The 16,183-nt window shown below is 48.3% G+C and overlaps 3 non-coding genes across 3 annotated transcripts; 1 reads left to right on the top strand and 2 right to left on the bottom strand.

The window, feature by feature from the left end:
- Positions 1–4,452: 4,452 nt before the first annotated feature.
- On the bottom strand, positions 4,453–4,525 carry TRNAR-UCG. Its single transcript has one exon. It is a non-coding gene; the product is annotated as a tRNA-Arg (tRNA).
- Positions 4,526–5,135: 610 nt separating this feature from the next.
- On the top strand, positions 5,136–5,208 carry TRNAR-CCU. The gene has a single exon. It is a non-coding gene; the product is annotated as a tRNA-Arg (tRNA).
- A 444-nt stretch (positions 5,209–5,652) lies between these two features.
- Positions 5,653–5,725, bottom strand: TRNAR-CCU. Its single transcript has one exon. It is a non-coding gene; the product is annotated as a tRNA-Arg (tRNA).
- Between the last annotated feature and the right edge of the window lie 10,458 nt (positions 5,726–16,183).

Here is a 16,183-nt window from a genome sequence, read left to right as displayed (position 1 = left end):
CCCACCTCTGCCTTCCAAAGTGCTGGGATTACAGGTGTGAGCCACCGTGCCCCGCCATTATATGATCTTTTTATGTGGCTGGTCCCTTCCCATAATTTAGGGCTGGACCAAATGCCCCTCCTCAACTGTTCTTCTCTCACTAGTCAAAAGTTTCCCATCACCCTCTTTCCTTTGAAATCATCTTGTGTATTGGTTTGTTCATTGTCCCTCTCTCTCACTAGAGTGTAAGTCCCATCGAGGAAGGGCCTGGAGGGTGGTTTGTGGGGAACCGAAGCTTGAAGCCCAGAAAAGCAGTGATGGCTCTAGTGTCCAGGCTGGAGACACGCTGCTGCCACCATGTGCCAGGGCTTGGAAGCCAGAGCCAGCTTAAAAGTAGTGTCCATAGGCCGGGCGCGGTGGCTCAAGCCTGTAATCCCAGCACTTTGGGAGGCCGAGACGGGCGGATCAGGAGGTCAGGAGATCAAGACCATCCTGGCTAACACGGTGAAACCCCATCTCTACTAAAAAAATACAAAAAACTAGCCGGGCGAGGTGGCGGGCGCCTGTAGTCCCAGCTACTCGGGAGGCTGAGGCAGGAGAATGGTGTAAACCTGGGAGGCGGAGCTTGCAGTGAGCTGAGATCTGGCCACTGCACTCCAGCCTGGGCGACAGAGCGAGACTCCGCCTCAAAAAAAAAAAAAAAAAAAAAAAAAGGTAGTGTCCATTCAACTTGGTGCTGGTCTTAGATGGAGAGAACAGTAAGAATTCTGGATGGCCCTGGAGAAGGGACAAGAGGAGTTTGTTCTGGTTTGGTTTGTTGTTTCTTTTACAAAAGTACGAGATCACATTTTTAAGTTAAAAAATTTTTTTGAATCAAGGACTTCCAAGAATCTGATGAGGCCGGGTATAGTGGCTCATGCCCGTAATCCCAGCACTTTGGGAGACCAAGGTGGGAGGATTGCTTGAGCCCAGAAGTTCAAGACCAGCCTGGGCAAAAAAGCAAGACCTTGAATCTAAAACAAATGAACAAGCAAAACCAGCGTGCAGCAGTATGTGCCTTTAGTCCCAGCTACTTGGGATTGGGAGGGAGCTGAGAGGCAGGAGAAGTCTTTGAGCTCAGGAGTTCAAGGTTGCAGTGAGCTATGATTGCACCACTGCAGTGCAGCCTGGGTGACAGAGTGAGACCCTGTCTAAAAAAAAAATAATAATAAAATTCGGGCGCGGTGGCTCATGCCTGTAATCTCAGCACTTTGGGAGGCCAAGGTGGGCGGATCACCTGAGGTCGGAAATTCGAGACTATCCTGACCAATATGGAGAAACCCCGTCACTACTAAAAATACAAAATTAGCCGGGCATGCCTGTAATGCCAGCTACCCGGGAGGCTGAGGCAGGAGAATTGCTTGAACCCAGGAGGCAGAGGTTGTGGTGAGTTGAGATCGTGCCATTGCACTCCAGCCTGGGCAACAAGAGCGAAACTCCATTTCAGAAAAAAAAAAAAAAAAAAAAAAGATGAAACAATGGACTCTCCCCAAGAAAATAGTAAATATAGTATCCTCAAAATGTTGCAGTATTCAACCTGGAATAGGCTGATGGGAAGCTGCCGTGTATGCAACCAGGGAAGCCCACCCAAAGCTCCCCAGGAGCGAAGGTTTTCAAGTAAAAAGCAAAAACAAAGCCGGGCGCGGTGCCTCACGCCTATAATTCCAGCACTTTGGGAGGCCGAGGCGGGCGGATCACCTGAGGTCAGGAGTTTCAGACCAGCCTGACCAATATGGTGAAACCCCGTCTCTACTAAAAACACAAAAATTAGCTGGGTGTGGTGGTGGGCGCCTGTAATTCCAGCTACTCAGGAGGCTGAGGCAGGAGAATCGCTTGAACCCGGGAGGCGGAGGTCGCGGTGAGTGGAGATCACGCCGCTGCACTCCAGCCTGGGCGACAAGACTCCGTCTCAAACACACACACACCCCAAATCCCTGGCCAGAATACAGAATAGTATACTTACAAACACACATGGCTGGGGGTGGTGGCTCACGCCTATAATCCCAACACTTTGGGAGGCCCAGGCAGGTGGATCGTTTGAGGTCAGCAGTTCGTAAGCAGCCTGACCAATATGGTGAAATCCCGGCAGGCCCCTGTAATTCCAGCTACTCATGAGGCTGAGGCAGGAGAATCGCTTGAACCCAGGAGGCGGACGCTGCAGTGAGCCAAGATGGCGCCACTGCACTCCGGCCTGGGCGACAGAGCAAGACTCTGTCTCAAACAAAAACAAAACAGCACTTTACTAAAAGAACATAAATGCATACAGAGGAAATTGAGAACATCGTTAAGCGTACACCGCTCTGATGTTTCACAGGCGGAACAGACCTGTGCCCATGGGAGAATCAGCAGCTTCCCAAAACGATTCTGAAGCTACCCCTATTTCAGAGTAGCACTATTTTGACTACGTTTTGCCTACTCCCGGCGACACCTTCCTCTCATCCATCAGCCCCCTTCCTCCCTCTCAGGGTTGTTGTGAGGGTTATGAGTAAAATGGAGGCTTTTTTTTTTTTTTTTGGCAAACTCTGAATGCCGGATGTCATCCCCTTTGACCCTGCAGCCCGACTCTCCGCCTTTCCCCGGCTCCTCTGCCCGTCACCCCATCATGTCTGGGAGGCACCACCAGGCTTCCTGCCCTCTGGCTTTAGGCTGAGCCTCAGCAGCGGGAGAGTGGAGGGAAGGAGGAAGCTGAAGGCAAGTATTTACTCCCTTGGCTCCCTCCCTGCGATAAGGTCACCATGGGCTCTCCGCATCTCTGGACCCGACATCTTGGCTCCTGGGGGCGACTTTCCAAACCCGATTCCAGGTTCCAGGAGCTGCTGCCTTTTGTAGCCCTTAAGCCTGTTGATGGGGACAGCGCGTCACTAATGTCCATCCTGGAGTCCTCACGTTTCCTTACACTTGCCCTTGCTAAACGGGCCTCCTTTAAACGCTCCTCGGATTACCCAGTGGGAGTGTGCCATCTTCTTCCTTCCGGACGCTGACTGGTAAAATAAATTAGCATCGGCTGGGCGCAGTGGCTCATGCCCGTAATCCCAGCACCTTGGGAGGCTGAGGCGGGTGGATCACGAGGTCAGGAAATCGAGACCATCCTGGCTAACACGCTGAAACCCCGTCTCTACTAAAAATACAAAAAATTAGCCGGGCGTGGTGGCGGGCGCCTATAGTCCCAGCTTGTTTGTCTTCTGTTAAACAGCAGACAAAACTCCAGTCCCTGGCGGGGCCCAGTGGCTCACGCCTGTAATCCCAACACTTTGGGAGGCTGAGGCAGGAGAATGGCGTGAACCCAGGAGGTGGAGCTTGCAGTAAGCTGTGATCACGCTACTGCACTCTGGCCTGGGTGACAGAGCGAGACTCTGTCTCAGGGAGGAAGAAAAAGAAAAAAAAAAAAAAAAGAAGAAGAAGAAGAAAAAAAATTAGCATTTTTCTTCCCTATGTCCAAGTACACTTGCACACACATGCATGCTGACACCCTCTTCCTCCAAGAATAGGGTAATGGGTTGGTGGGTGCCCTCTCAGTGTAGATAGAGCCCACTAGCAGGACTAAGGCCAGAGAGTTGGGCAGCACCCCTACTGCCCTTGAGGCTAGGGACTGGAGTTTTTTGTTTGTTTGCTTTTTTGAAACAGACTTTCACTCTGTTGCCCAGGCTGGCGTGCAGTGGAGCGATCACGACTCTAACTTTTGACCTCATGATCCGCCCGCCTCAGCCTCCCAAAGTGTTGGGATTACAGGAGTGAGCCATTGGGCCCAGCCAGAGACTGGAGTTTTGTCTGCTGTTTAACTTCATAATGATAGACTGAAACATAACCCGCTCCGTTTCATTTGCTTGTGGGTTTGTAGCTTGTAGAGCACGTTTACGAGGCGAATGTTTGGATGTTGAACTCGTTCAAGGTACAAGACAACAGGAAATGGGGCCCCACTTATCCTCACATCGGTTTGCCTTTCAAAGTAGTCACTCTTCATCTAGAAGAAAAGGAAAATTAATTGAAATAGACACATGCACAAAATAAAGGTAAATGATGTTACAAAGACAAAATGTGCCAGTTGGTTTTTGTTTTTTACGTTATAACTTTTTTTAAAAAAATTACTTCTATTAAAATGGATCTCAAAAGAACAGCTTTCTGCAACTAGGCCACGCCACCACAAACGTGGTTCGAACGCAGAGCCTAAACCTTAAATGAAGCCAATGCCGTATCCATTAGGCCACCGGGTCATCATGCAGGGGGCGCGCGATACTACTGTCTCTTAGAATGAGACGCCACAGGCTGCGTAATGACGCCATAACCGGAAGTGTCCCGGGATGCAAAGCCTGATTGGACAGAAGCAGCTCCCCAGCATCGGATCCCGGGAGCCGCGGTAAGGAGGGATTGGAAGGCATTTTTGGGCCTAAAACAAGTAAAGAGACGGAGATTATAGTTGCAAGGATTAAAACGTTCCGACCACGAAGGGACTCGAACCCTCAATCTTCTGATCCGAAGTCAGACGCCTTATCCATTAGGCCACGCGGTCACCTCCTGTACTTGTTTACCCGGGAGACCAATTTGATGGTCATTAATGCTCGGGCGTGGCGCAGCTTCGGTGCTCGCACCCTGGCCGCCTATAGCGAAGAGCTCACCCTCCCTGTGGCCCCAGCCACACGCGTAGTCACACCCCCGAGCGGAGCGGCACCTGGACTAGTCTCAGAGCTTCCCTGGCAATTGTGATCGCGTGGCCTAAGGGATGAGGCGTCTGACTTCAGATCGTAAGATTGAAGGTTCCTTTGTGGTCGGGCTCTTTTTGAGCGAGCAGCCCGTGCCCGAACCCCAGCATCGTTTGAGGGTTTGTTCTTCCCTTCGTCCTCGTGCATCCCTAATCCTCCGAGCTATGCTCCTCCGGGCTCTGCGCTCGCCGAGCGCTTCTTCTCGGCGTTACAGGGCACCGCGGGCTCCTGTTCCCCGCGCGTCGCCACCGCGTGGAGCTCTTGCGTAGCCCGATGGGGACGCCGCGTCCAGCGGGCGGTTCATCCCGTCGTCCCGATGGCTTCTCAGGCTTGGAGCGCGGTGACCCACTGCAGGGCCGTTATTTGGGCACGTATGGTCGAATGCCTATCAATGAGCACGTGGGTTTAGCGTCTTACCGCGCCCCAGTGGCCTAATGGATAAGGCACTGGCCTCCTAAGCCAGGGATTGTGGGTTCGAGTCCCACCTGGGGTGGGACTGTGCTCTCAAGATAACTTTTGGTGCTGGCAACCAGAGACCTCAGAATCCACCACCACCTGCCCGCTACTTGCTTGCCTCTGCCCTGTTTGCGCCCCTCACCTTCTCTTGCAGGACCCTCTGTTTGCAGTCGCGGTGGTCATTTACCCCCGGTTCTCCGGGGTTGCCCCGCCAGGTGGACCTGGGGTGTCCTGGGAACCCTTTGAGCAACTTATTCTTACGCGTTTCCCTAGCTTCGAAATTGTGGGGCCCTACCCGGACGAAAGCTGTTTATTCAGCGGCTTGGCGAGATCCGCGCTTACCGGCTTTAGGTACTTGGAGGAGGTGGCTCCTCCTCAACACGTTGCACGGGTGTCGAACCAGAGACCAAGGTCGATTCCAGCGTCTCTGAGAAGGGAGGAGAAAATAAATAAAAACTACCCTGAATAAACTTGCCACTTTTACCCCAGGTGGGACTCGAACCCACAATCCCTGGCTTAGGAGGCCAGTGCCTTATCCATTAGGCCACTGGGGCTTGTGACACGTGGTTGCGCCATCCCTTTCCCTCATAAGCGGGTGGCCCCTTTTTCTAGAGAAGGCCTCAGAGAGGCGCGATCCATCGAGTGGGTCCCTTCCTGCCGCGCGCACGTTTGGTGAGCGAGCGGGAAGATACCGCGGTGCAAAGAGACCTGCCCCGACCCTTACTTAGCGAGCACCAGCCCCCAGCCCCCGGCACTGGGACGCTCCATGGAGCCCGGAGGGTCCGCTCGGAGGTTGCCTGGACACCCGGACCATGGGGTATGAAGACTGAGGTTTGGAGGAGTTTCCTTCCTACCGCCCTGAGCCTTGCTGTCCACCTCTACAGAACTGATAAAAAATCCAGGAATTTTAGGAAAACGTAGCGTAGGGAGTGAAGGGGAACAGACAAGTATTAATCATGAATATTGAAACAAACACTGAAAATCTTGCTTATCATGAGGGAATGTACAACCGGGGAAACAAGTCCTTCCGGTTAGAATAGTAGAAATATGTATACTCGATACTACAAGTATAGAGTAGATAGAAAGGAAAATCAGCCAAGTAGATATTTCGCCCTAATTCTAACAAAGAATAAGCACATTTTAAAATGTTACACACATTTAAAATCCACTATTAAAGGCTACAGGCCGGGTGCGGTGGCTCACGCCTGTCATCCCAGCACTTTGGGAGGGCGAGGTGGGGGGATTGCTTGAGCCCAGGAGTTCAAAACCAGCCTGGGCAACATGGCGAGACGCTGTCTCATTTAAAAAAAAAAATTACATATGTGTGTGTGTGTGTGTGTGTGTGTGTGTGTGTGTGTGTGTATAGTCTACTTACATCCGAAGGATTTAACATAAGTTCAGCTGAGGGCAGCGTCAGCGTCGGTCACTGTTGTGCTTCTCTTGGGACCTTGCCAATCTGTCCCAGCATCGCAGGGCAAAGGAGACTTGGGGACATTCTTTTTTGTTTCTCTCCAAAATGTAGAGTCTGCGGAAACCTGTCTCCTCCCCTTAATAGCAGCAAGAAGGATTTAACCCACTTGGCTCCAGTTTACTGCCTTGAGGATGCCCCACTTTAAGTTAACTAACTTGTCCCTTGCTGGGACCCAGCACTCTGCTCCAGGGCCAGCCTGCAGGGATGCCTTCTCTGCCTTCCTGCTGCCACCCTCTAGCCAGGCATGTTCCCCCACCCACCCCACGCCTTCCCGGGGCTCAGCCTTGCCTCGCTCAGCTGTTCCTATTCGTCCTCAGGAGAACTCGTCTCCCTGGGTCTTGGTTCTTCCAGCTCCAACCTCACTCCCAGCTCCAGGATTCCATTCTTTCTCCTGGGCATCACCACTGGGCACCCCTCCTCGAAGGCAAAACCACACTGATGCAGCTGTCCTCCCAAGGCCACACCCCTTCATGACGTTCCTGAGTGCACAGCATCATCCATGTCACACCCCCACTCCCACACCACCCAGGCCAATTTTCTGTCCTCATAATCCTCCAGCATCCGGTATTTCCTCCCCATCCCTGCTGCCACCGCCCTAGTTCCAGAACATGTCCCTGACTGCTCACATGAGGTCAGTTGCCAGCCATGCACACTTTCCTACAGTCTCCTCATTCTGTCATAGGCAGAGCAGTCTTCCTGCCACAGCTTCTGTAGGGGAAAGACTAAATGTCTTTAGCTGTCACTTTTAAGTCCTTTCTTAAGGATTCCAGTCAATGTGGCAGACTCATTTTCACAGCTCCTCGCCCTCTGGGTTCCAGCCAAACTGGACTACAAATCATGGCTGACATTGCCCAAGTACCAGCTCAATGCCACTAACCACGTATTTATTCACTGAAATCCCACAATAACCTTATGAGGTAGGCGCTAATAACATAACCTCTGGTTTAGGCTGAACACAGTGGCTCACACCTGTAATCCCAGCACTTTGTGAGGCTGAGGCAGGCTGATCACCTGAGGTCAGGAGTTTGAGACCAGCTTGGCCAACATGGTGAAACCCCGTCTCTACTAAAAACACAAAAATTAGCTGGGGGTGGTGGCAGGCGTCTGTGTTCCCAGCTACTTGGGAGGCTAAGGCAAGAGAATGGCTTGAACCCAGAGGTGGAGGTTGCAGTGACCCGAGATTGTGCCATTGCACTCCAGCCTGGGTGACAGAGTGAGACTCTGTCTCAAAAAACAAATGAACAAACAAACAAAAAACCCCTAGTTTATAGGTGGAGAAACTAAGGTTCAGAGAGGTTAGATAGCAGCTGGGGGAGGTGGACAAGATGGGAGCTGACCCTGAGCAGTCCTCTTCAGAGCCCGTTCTCTCAACCACAAGTTTCTTGTCCAGCCGCAGGCAGGCCTTGCAGTTGCCATTTTCCTAGCCTTTGCTGTTGGCCACGACTGGAGCCTCCCAAGTGACATGCTGTTACCCTGCCAGCTCCTCCCCTCCCTTCAGGCCTATCTCAAGCACATCTTCTCCAACCCTCCAGCTGGAACTAGTCACTCCTCTGCCTCCAGCAATCTACTGAGACCTTTCTTACGTCATTCATAATGCTTCAGGTCCTGCTACTGTAAGAGGAATCCATTTTTCCTCTCCACTTTTATTATCACCTGATCAAATGTCAATTCTCTGGAAGAAAGAATTTTGCTTTATTCACTTGAGTCCTCCCCACCCCACGCTGTGAGTGCCTGGCATTCACTTAGCATTTGCTGAATTACTGAATGAACTAGTAAATTTTTTACATCCTGCATATGAGCCTCAGCTCCCTCCTAGACTCTGAGTCCCTTGAGGACACGGACCACATCTTTCCTTTAAAGGAGCCATGCTAATCTTCTCTGTATCATTCCAATTTTATTTTATTTTTGAGACAGAGTCTTACTCTGTCACCCAGGCTGGCTGGAGTGCGGTGGCGCGATCTCGGCTCACTGTAAGCTCCGCCTTCCAGGTTCATGCCATTCTCCCACCTCAGCCTCCCAAGTAGCTGGGACTACAGGCACCCGCCACCATGCCTGGCTAATTTTATTTTTGTATTTTTAGTAGAGACGGTGTTTCGCCGTGTTAGCCAGGATGGTCTTGATCTCCAGACCTCGTGATCTGCCCGCCTCGGCCTCCCAAAGTGCTGGGATTACAGGCATGAGCCACTGCACCTGGCATTCCAATTTTAGTATGTGTGCTGCTGAAGTGAAGTTTTCCCCTTGTTTAGATCATGTCTCACATCACTGTCAAATCATTAGATTAAGATTTTGTTAAGTTTTGAAGTCTTATAAATAGACATCTTTCCCCGTCTTTTTAGACTCATAGTTACTGCTACACAATAGGCTCAAGCTGAATGCATATAGAAACTCGTTAAAGAATTTATACATGCCAGAGCAATCTGCTACTGCAATGCTAGCCTGAGAGGACTGCAAAATTCTCCTTCCAGTTCCAACTTACTCTTCGTGCCTCTAAAACCCACTGCCTAACACACAATACTTTTTGTCACTCAAGATACCCATTGGTTTTGTTGGGGTGATCAGACCCAACACCAGGTCGTGGGGGCGACGAAGTCTGGTGGAGTCAAAGGAATGAGAAAAAGTTTGAGAGAGAAAGTGGGACCAGGAGGCCATCGCGGGTGGGGAGGCTGTGAAGGCCCTGAGCTCTGGGAGCCCACACTATTTATTGGTGCTCAAACAAAGAAACAAGTGGTGAGGATGTGGGGGTTGAAAGGAAACAGTGTATCAAGTGAATGAGAAACATGGCTGCTTGAGATAATGGGAATGCTTAGAAACAAGGAGCTAAAGTTTAGCAGACATGCAAGCCCTGCCTCAGCTTCTCTCCCAACACTCAGCTTTTCTCCCAACATGCCCTGCTTCTCTTTTTGTAAAACCACCACAGCTACTATCATTATTACTAGCATAAGGTGACCTCTTTTTTAAATTAATTGAGCAAGGTAATTTCAGGTTGTGCAGCCCTTAATTGCTGGTTGGTGATCAAGCTTCATTTTTCTTAGCCCTTATTCAAAATGGAGTTGCTCCAGTTTGAATGTTTCCCACATATCTCCCCTTTCCCTTTTATGAGAGGACCCTTAATCCTAGGGGTTGCAGAAGGATGAAGGTCCGTTTTCTGTAACTTCTTCATGCTGAATAGGGGCGATGATACTCCTGCCTATCTATTAGGGTCTCTTGTATTCAGGGTAGGGAGGAGTTCAGTCAGAAAGCATTGGTCCGTTAAGCATCTATAGGTAAAACCCTGGTGCTCCAGCAGTTTCTCAGCATGGCTCATACTGGGGGAACCCGGCACACGGTTGGGATCCATGGCTCCTTCCAGTCTCCTCTTCCATGGTCGTACACACGTTGAGGGCACCTACACGGTTTGTTCATCTCCTGCAAAAACACAAGCATACCCTCACCGCCATGTTAGTAAATCTACTGAAACAGAAGCAAAAACTTTTGTGGCTGTAGCTGGGAGACATGCCATTGCTGAAGCATTTGTAACTCAGTTTTGGCCTCTTTGGTTAACTACTGCGAGGTAAAACTTACCGTTGATAATGAGAAGCAGGCCCCTTCTAACAGAAGGCACAGAGAAAGCAAACTGAGGCTTAAAAGCAATCCAAAGGCTGGATGCAGTGGCTCACACCTGTAATCCCAGCACTTTGGGAGGCTGAGGCGGAGGATCACCTAAGTTTGGGAGTTCAAGTCCAGCCTGATCAACATGGAGAAAATCCATCTCTACTAAAAATACAAAAAAAAAAAAAAAAAAAAAAAATCAGCCAGGTGTGGTGGCGCATGCCTGTAATCCCAGCTACTTGGGAGACTGAGGCAGGAGAATCACTTGAACCTGGGAGGCAGAGGTTGCAGTGAGCCAAGATCATGCCATTGCACTCCAGCCTGGGCAACAAGAGTGAAACTCCATCTCAAAATAAATAAATAAAAGCAATCCTTAAACTTTCTTTTTTTTTTTTTTTTTTTTTTTTTTTTTTTTTTTTTTTTTTTTTTGAGGCGGGTCTCCTCTGTCGCCGGACTGAGTGCAGTTGCCCGATCTCAGCTCACTGCAAGCTCGCCTCCCGGTGGCATCTCCGCCTAGCCTCCGAGTGCTGGGACTGGCGCCGCCACCTGGCCCGGTTTTTGTTTTTTAGTAGAGACGGGGTTTCACTGTGTTAGCCAGGATATCTCCGACTCGTGATCACCGTCTCGCCTCCATGCTGGGTACGGCTGAGGCGCCCGGCCGCAATCTTAAACCTACACGTACAGGTGGGGCCACCTATGGTTCAGATAGATCTCAATGGTGGGCACCCACAGAGGTACTGATGTCACCTGAAGACCAAGCAGATCCTCTTCCTCATAAAATTATCTTTCCTTTTTCCCAGCTCTTTGGATGTGCATCCCTCCACCATATATCTTGTCCAGCCTTTCTATTTTACTTTTGTCCTGTCAGGTGTTGTTCAGCTGCAGTCACAGGTTGATCTTTTTGTAAATTTAAAATATTTCATGTTAATAAAGCTAAATGCAATTGCATATGCAGTGTCTTATATTCCTGGTCCCCTCGTTTTTGCTTTTGTATTTGAGTTTTTAAAGTACAATTAGCTCTTTCCAGTAATGCTTGTCCTTGTGAGTTATATGGAACACCTGTAGTATGGGTAATATTCCATTGTTGAAAAAATGTAGCCATGGCTTTACTACAGTATCCTGGGTCATTACCAGTTTTGATTTTTTCTGGGATTCTCATAACTGAAAAGCAAGATAAAAGATGTCTTTTAACATGAGCTGTAGCTTCCCCTGTTTGACATATGGCCCAGATAAAATGTGAACAGGTATCTACTGAAACATGAACAACGGGCAATTTTCCAAAAGCGGGAATATGTGTTACATCCATCTGCCAGATGGAATTTGGAGATAAACCTCTAGGGTTAACTCCTTTTATGTGGCAGATGCAGGGCTTGGCAGGCGGAACAGTGTTGCACAATTTCTTTAGCTTGTTTCCACGATAGACCATATCTTTTTCTAAGGCCTGAGGCATTAAGATGGGTTAAATAATGAAATGTTTGTGCATCAGCAAAGGCTGCAGACACCAGTGCATCTGCCCTTTGATTAAGTTTAGTGAAAGGGCCAGGGAGGTTAGTATGTTCTCTCATATGAGTGGTATAGAAAGGGGAATGCCTTTGTTGCACTGCTTGCTGTAAAGAATGAAATAAAATATTAAGTTGCTCATCAGCCATATTTCAAATTAAGGCACATTCAATATTTTGCATGGCTGGCACTACATAGGCTGAATCAGAAACAATGTTTACTGGCTGCTTAAAAGTTTTTAACACTAGTATCACAGCCATAAGTTCAGCCCTTTGAGCAGAAAGCAGCAGTCTGTTTGAAAAACTTGCTGTTGAGGTCTTGCAAATGAGGCTTTTCCATTACTAGATCCATCAGTAAAAGTGGTAATGGCTCCTTCAATAGTGGCTTTTTGAGTAATAGAAGGCAATATCCAGGGTGTTAATTTTAGAAACTGGAAGATTTTAGACTTAGGATAATGATTATCAAGAATGCCAACAAAACTGGCCAAATTAACCTGCCATTCTTGGGAATTAATATAGGCTTGTTGAATTTGTTGTTTAGTTAATGAAACTATAATATGATTTGGATCATATCTCATTAGCTTTGTTGTGCGCGGCCTCGCTTGCCCTACTAGCACAGCAATTTGATCTAAGTACAGAGTGAGTGTTTTGGTTGTATTGTGAGGTAGAAAAAGCCACTCAACCAGATCATCTGCTGGTTTATTATTTATGGCGGGAACAGTAAAAGCAAATTTTTCATAATCTTGGGCAGCTAAAGGAATGGTAAAAAAGCAATCCTTTAGATCTATCACTATGAGAGGCCAGTATTTTGGGATTATTGTTGGGGAGGTCAGCCCTGGTTGTAGCGCCCCCATGGGTTGAATCACAGCATTAACAGCCCTTAAATCTGTTAACATTCTCCATTTCCTTGATTTTTTCTTAATGACAAATACAGGAGAATTCCAAGGGGAGAGAGTAGGCTCTATATGTCCCTTTTGCAATTGTTCCTGTACCAGTTCTTTTAAAGCCTTCAGTTTTTCCTGTTTCAGCAGCCATTGCTCCACCCAAACTGGTTTGGCAGTTAGCCAAACAAGAGGAATGGGAGCTGGAGGCTCAACAATGGCTGCTCCTAAAAATGACACCCCAATCTGGTCCGATCTGTTTGTCCTTCTAAAGGTTCTCATTGGCCATTTTAATTTTTTCCTAGTTCTTTTCCAGACAATGTTCCATGTTTTTTGTCATTTGTCTACTATTTTTTTTTTTTTTTGAGACGAAGTCTCGCTCTGTTGCCCAGGCTGGAGTGCAGTTGCGCGGTCTCGGCTCACTGCAAGCTCTGCCTCCCGGGTTCACGCCATTCTCCTGCCTCAGCCTCCCAAGTAGCTGGGACTACAGGCACCCGCCACCACGCCTGGCTAATTTTTTGTATTTTTAGTAGAGACGGGGTTTCACCGTGGTCTCAATCTCCTGACCTTGTGATCCGCCTGCCTCCACCTCCCAAAGTGCTGGGATTACAGGCATGAGCCACCATGCCTGGCCTGTCTACTATTATTACTACTATATTGTTCCTCAGGAATAGATATTTCAGCATCTCATTATTGCAATAAGTCTCTACCCCATAAATTGACAGGAATAGGTGTAATGACAGGCTGAATTGTCCCTTCCTGACTATCCGACCCTTCACATGGTAAAATCAAAGAACTTTGAAAAACTTCTGAGGCACCTCCTACTCAACAATACCAATGGATGCCTTTTGTTTAGGCCAATGCAGGGGCCATTGATTTATAGCAATAATAGAGACATCAGCTCCAGTATCTATAGTCTTTCAAAATCTTTTCCTTGAATAGTTACTGTGCAAACATGTCTTTTGTCAGACACTTGAGTAACCCAATACACAGCCTTTCCTGCTTGATTACAGTATTAGGAAAGTCTCCTGTTCTTTTCACTGTGCTGCTTCTTAGTTTTATGTAAGGTAACAGCAACAACTAAGCAATTCTTTCTCCTGGGGAGGCAGACCACAGAGTTAAGGGACTAATAACTAATTGAATTTCTCCAGTATAATCAGAGTCAATTACTCCCGTATGTACAGTAACACCTTTTAATTTTTTTTTTTTTTTTTGAGACAAAGTCCCACTCTCTCTCCCAGGCTGGAGTGCAGTGGCTCTCTGCACTCTCGGCTCACTGCAAGCTCCACCTCCCAGATTCATGCCATTCTCCTGCCTCAGCCTCCTGACTAGCTGGGACTACAGGCACCCACCACAACACCCGGCTTTTTTTTTTTTTTTTTTTTTTTTTTTTTAGTAGAGATGGGGTTTCACCATGTTAGCCAGGATGGTCTCAATCTCCTGACCTCGTGATCTGCCTGCCTTGGCCTCCCAAAGTGCTGGGATTACAGGCATGAGCCACCGTGCCTGGCACACCTTTTAAATTTAGACTAGACCTTCCAAGTCATAGACCAACTGTTCCTTGTATCCTTGTATCCTTGAGGATAAGGGTCCCCTAACTCCCATGGGGACCTTCTTTGGTGGCTCCCCAGGAAGTGTGTCCAGAATTGGTTCCTTCTGGTGGGTTCTTGATCTTGCTGACTTCAAGAATGAAGCCACAGACCCTCGTGGTGTTACAGTTTTTTTTTTTTTTTTTTTTTTTTTTTTTTTTTTTTTTTTTTTGAGACGGAGTCTGGTGCTCTGTTCCCCAGGCTGGAGTGCAGTGGTGCCATCTTGGCTCACTGCAAGCTCCACCTGCCGGGTTCATGCCATTCTCCTGCCTGAGCCTCCCAAGTAGCTGGGACTACAGGCGCCCACCGCCACGCCCGGCTAATTTTTTGTATTTTTAGTAGAGATGGGGTTTCACTGTGTTAGCCAGGTTGGTCTTGATCTCCTGACCTCATGATCCGCCCGCCTCAGCCTCCCAAAGTGCTGGGATTACAGGTGTGAGCCACCGCGCCTGGCGGTGTTACAGTTCTTAAAGATGGTGTGTCCGGAATTTGTTTCTTCAGATGTTCAGATGTGTCTGGAGTTTCTTCCTTCCAGTGGGTTTGTGGTCTCACTTGACTTCACGAGTGAAGCCGCAGCCCTTGGCAGTGAATATTACAGCTCTTAAAGGTGGTGCATCTGGAGTTGTTTGTTCCTCCTGGTGGGTTCGTGGTCTCGCTGACTTCAGGAATAAAGCCGCAGACCCTCGCAGTGAATGTTACAGCTCATAAGGGTAATGCAGACCCAAAGAGTGAGCAGCAGCAACATTTATTGTGAAGAGTGAAAGAACAAACCTTCCGCAGCGTGAAACGGGACCCAAGCAGGTTGCCGCTGCTGGCTCGGGTGGCCAGCTATTATTCCCTTATTTGGCCCTGCCCACATCATGCTCATTGGTCCATTTTACAGAGTGTTCATTGGTGCGTTTAGCTAGACACAGAGCGCTGATTGGTGTGTTTACAATCCTTTAGCTAGACAGAAAAGTTCCCCAAGTCCCTACCCGACCCAGAAGCCCAGCCGGCTTCACCTCTCATGAGACAGGAATTGTGCTGTAGAGGTCTATGGCAGCACTGCCTGCTGAGGCAGGGGACAGTTGTTGCACAGGGCTCTGGTTGTGTCGGGTATGCCTCAGTTTGTGGAGGGGCTCAAGGCAGGCCCCTATTCCCGTTTCCCGAAAGAGGTTGCCCATCGTTGCTAAATTTAGAATGACATTGTCTTGCCCAGTGTTTGCCTTTCTTACCCCAGGGACATACGCCGGGACTTTTCTGTTGACTGATGGTAGTCATGTTTGCTTTTGATTTCCTTTTCTACATTCCTTTCTTGTGTGTCCAAATTGCCCACAATTAAAGCAAGAGCCTGAGAAATGGGGCATATTCTTTCCTACTCTTAATCCAGCCATAGCCTGAGCTAAAAGAGTAGCCTTATGTAAGTTACCTCCAACGCCAACGCAAGCCTTAATATATTTAGCTAAATAAGGCTTCCCTCTCAGGGGTCTAATAGCAGTTTGACACTCTGCATCAGTATTATCATATGCAAGAAGCTGTATTACAACATCCTAAGCCATTTTATCAGTTATGGCTTTATACACAGCCTCTTGGAGTGGAGCAATAAAATCAATATACGGTTCTTTAGGTCCTTGTTGGACAGAAGTGACAGAAGGATATTTTTCCCCTGTAACATTTATCCTTTCTCATGCTGGTAAGCACACAAAGCGCAGCTGAACAATGGCTACATCCTCCATTACTGCTTGATTCTCTAATTGACCCCAATTGGGGCCAAGTCCCATTAACTGTTCAACGGAAACAGGCACAGGTGGCTGTGCTTATATGTTTTCCTTTACCTGAGTTTGAGCTTCATCAGCCTACCAGGTTTTAAACTGCAAATACCGAGATGGAGTGAGAATAGATTTTGTCAAAGTATCCCAGCCACATGGTATTAATCTATTATCAAGAGCCATATTTTTAAATAGAGTTTGCACAAAAGGAGAGTTCGGTCCGTATTGACTAACGG

The sequence above is a fragment of the Rhinopithecus roxellana genome, chromosome 19 (genome assembly GCF_007565055.1).
Source record: "Rhinopithecus roxellana isolate Shanxi Qingling chromosome 19, ASM756505v1, whole genome shotgun sequence".
Classification (NCBI taxonomy): Eukaryota; Metazoa; Chordata; class Mammalia; order Primates; family Cercopithecidae; genus Rhinopithecus; species Rhinopithecus roxellana.
The sequence above is the reverse complement of the archived record's forward strand: the minus strand, read 5'-3'. Positions and strand labels throughout refer to the sequence as shown.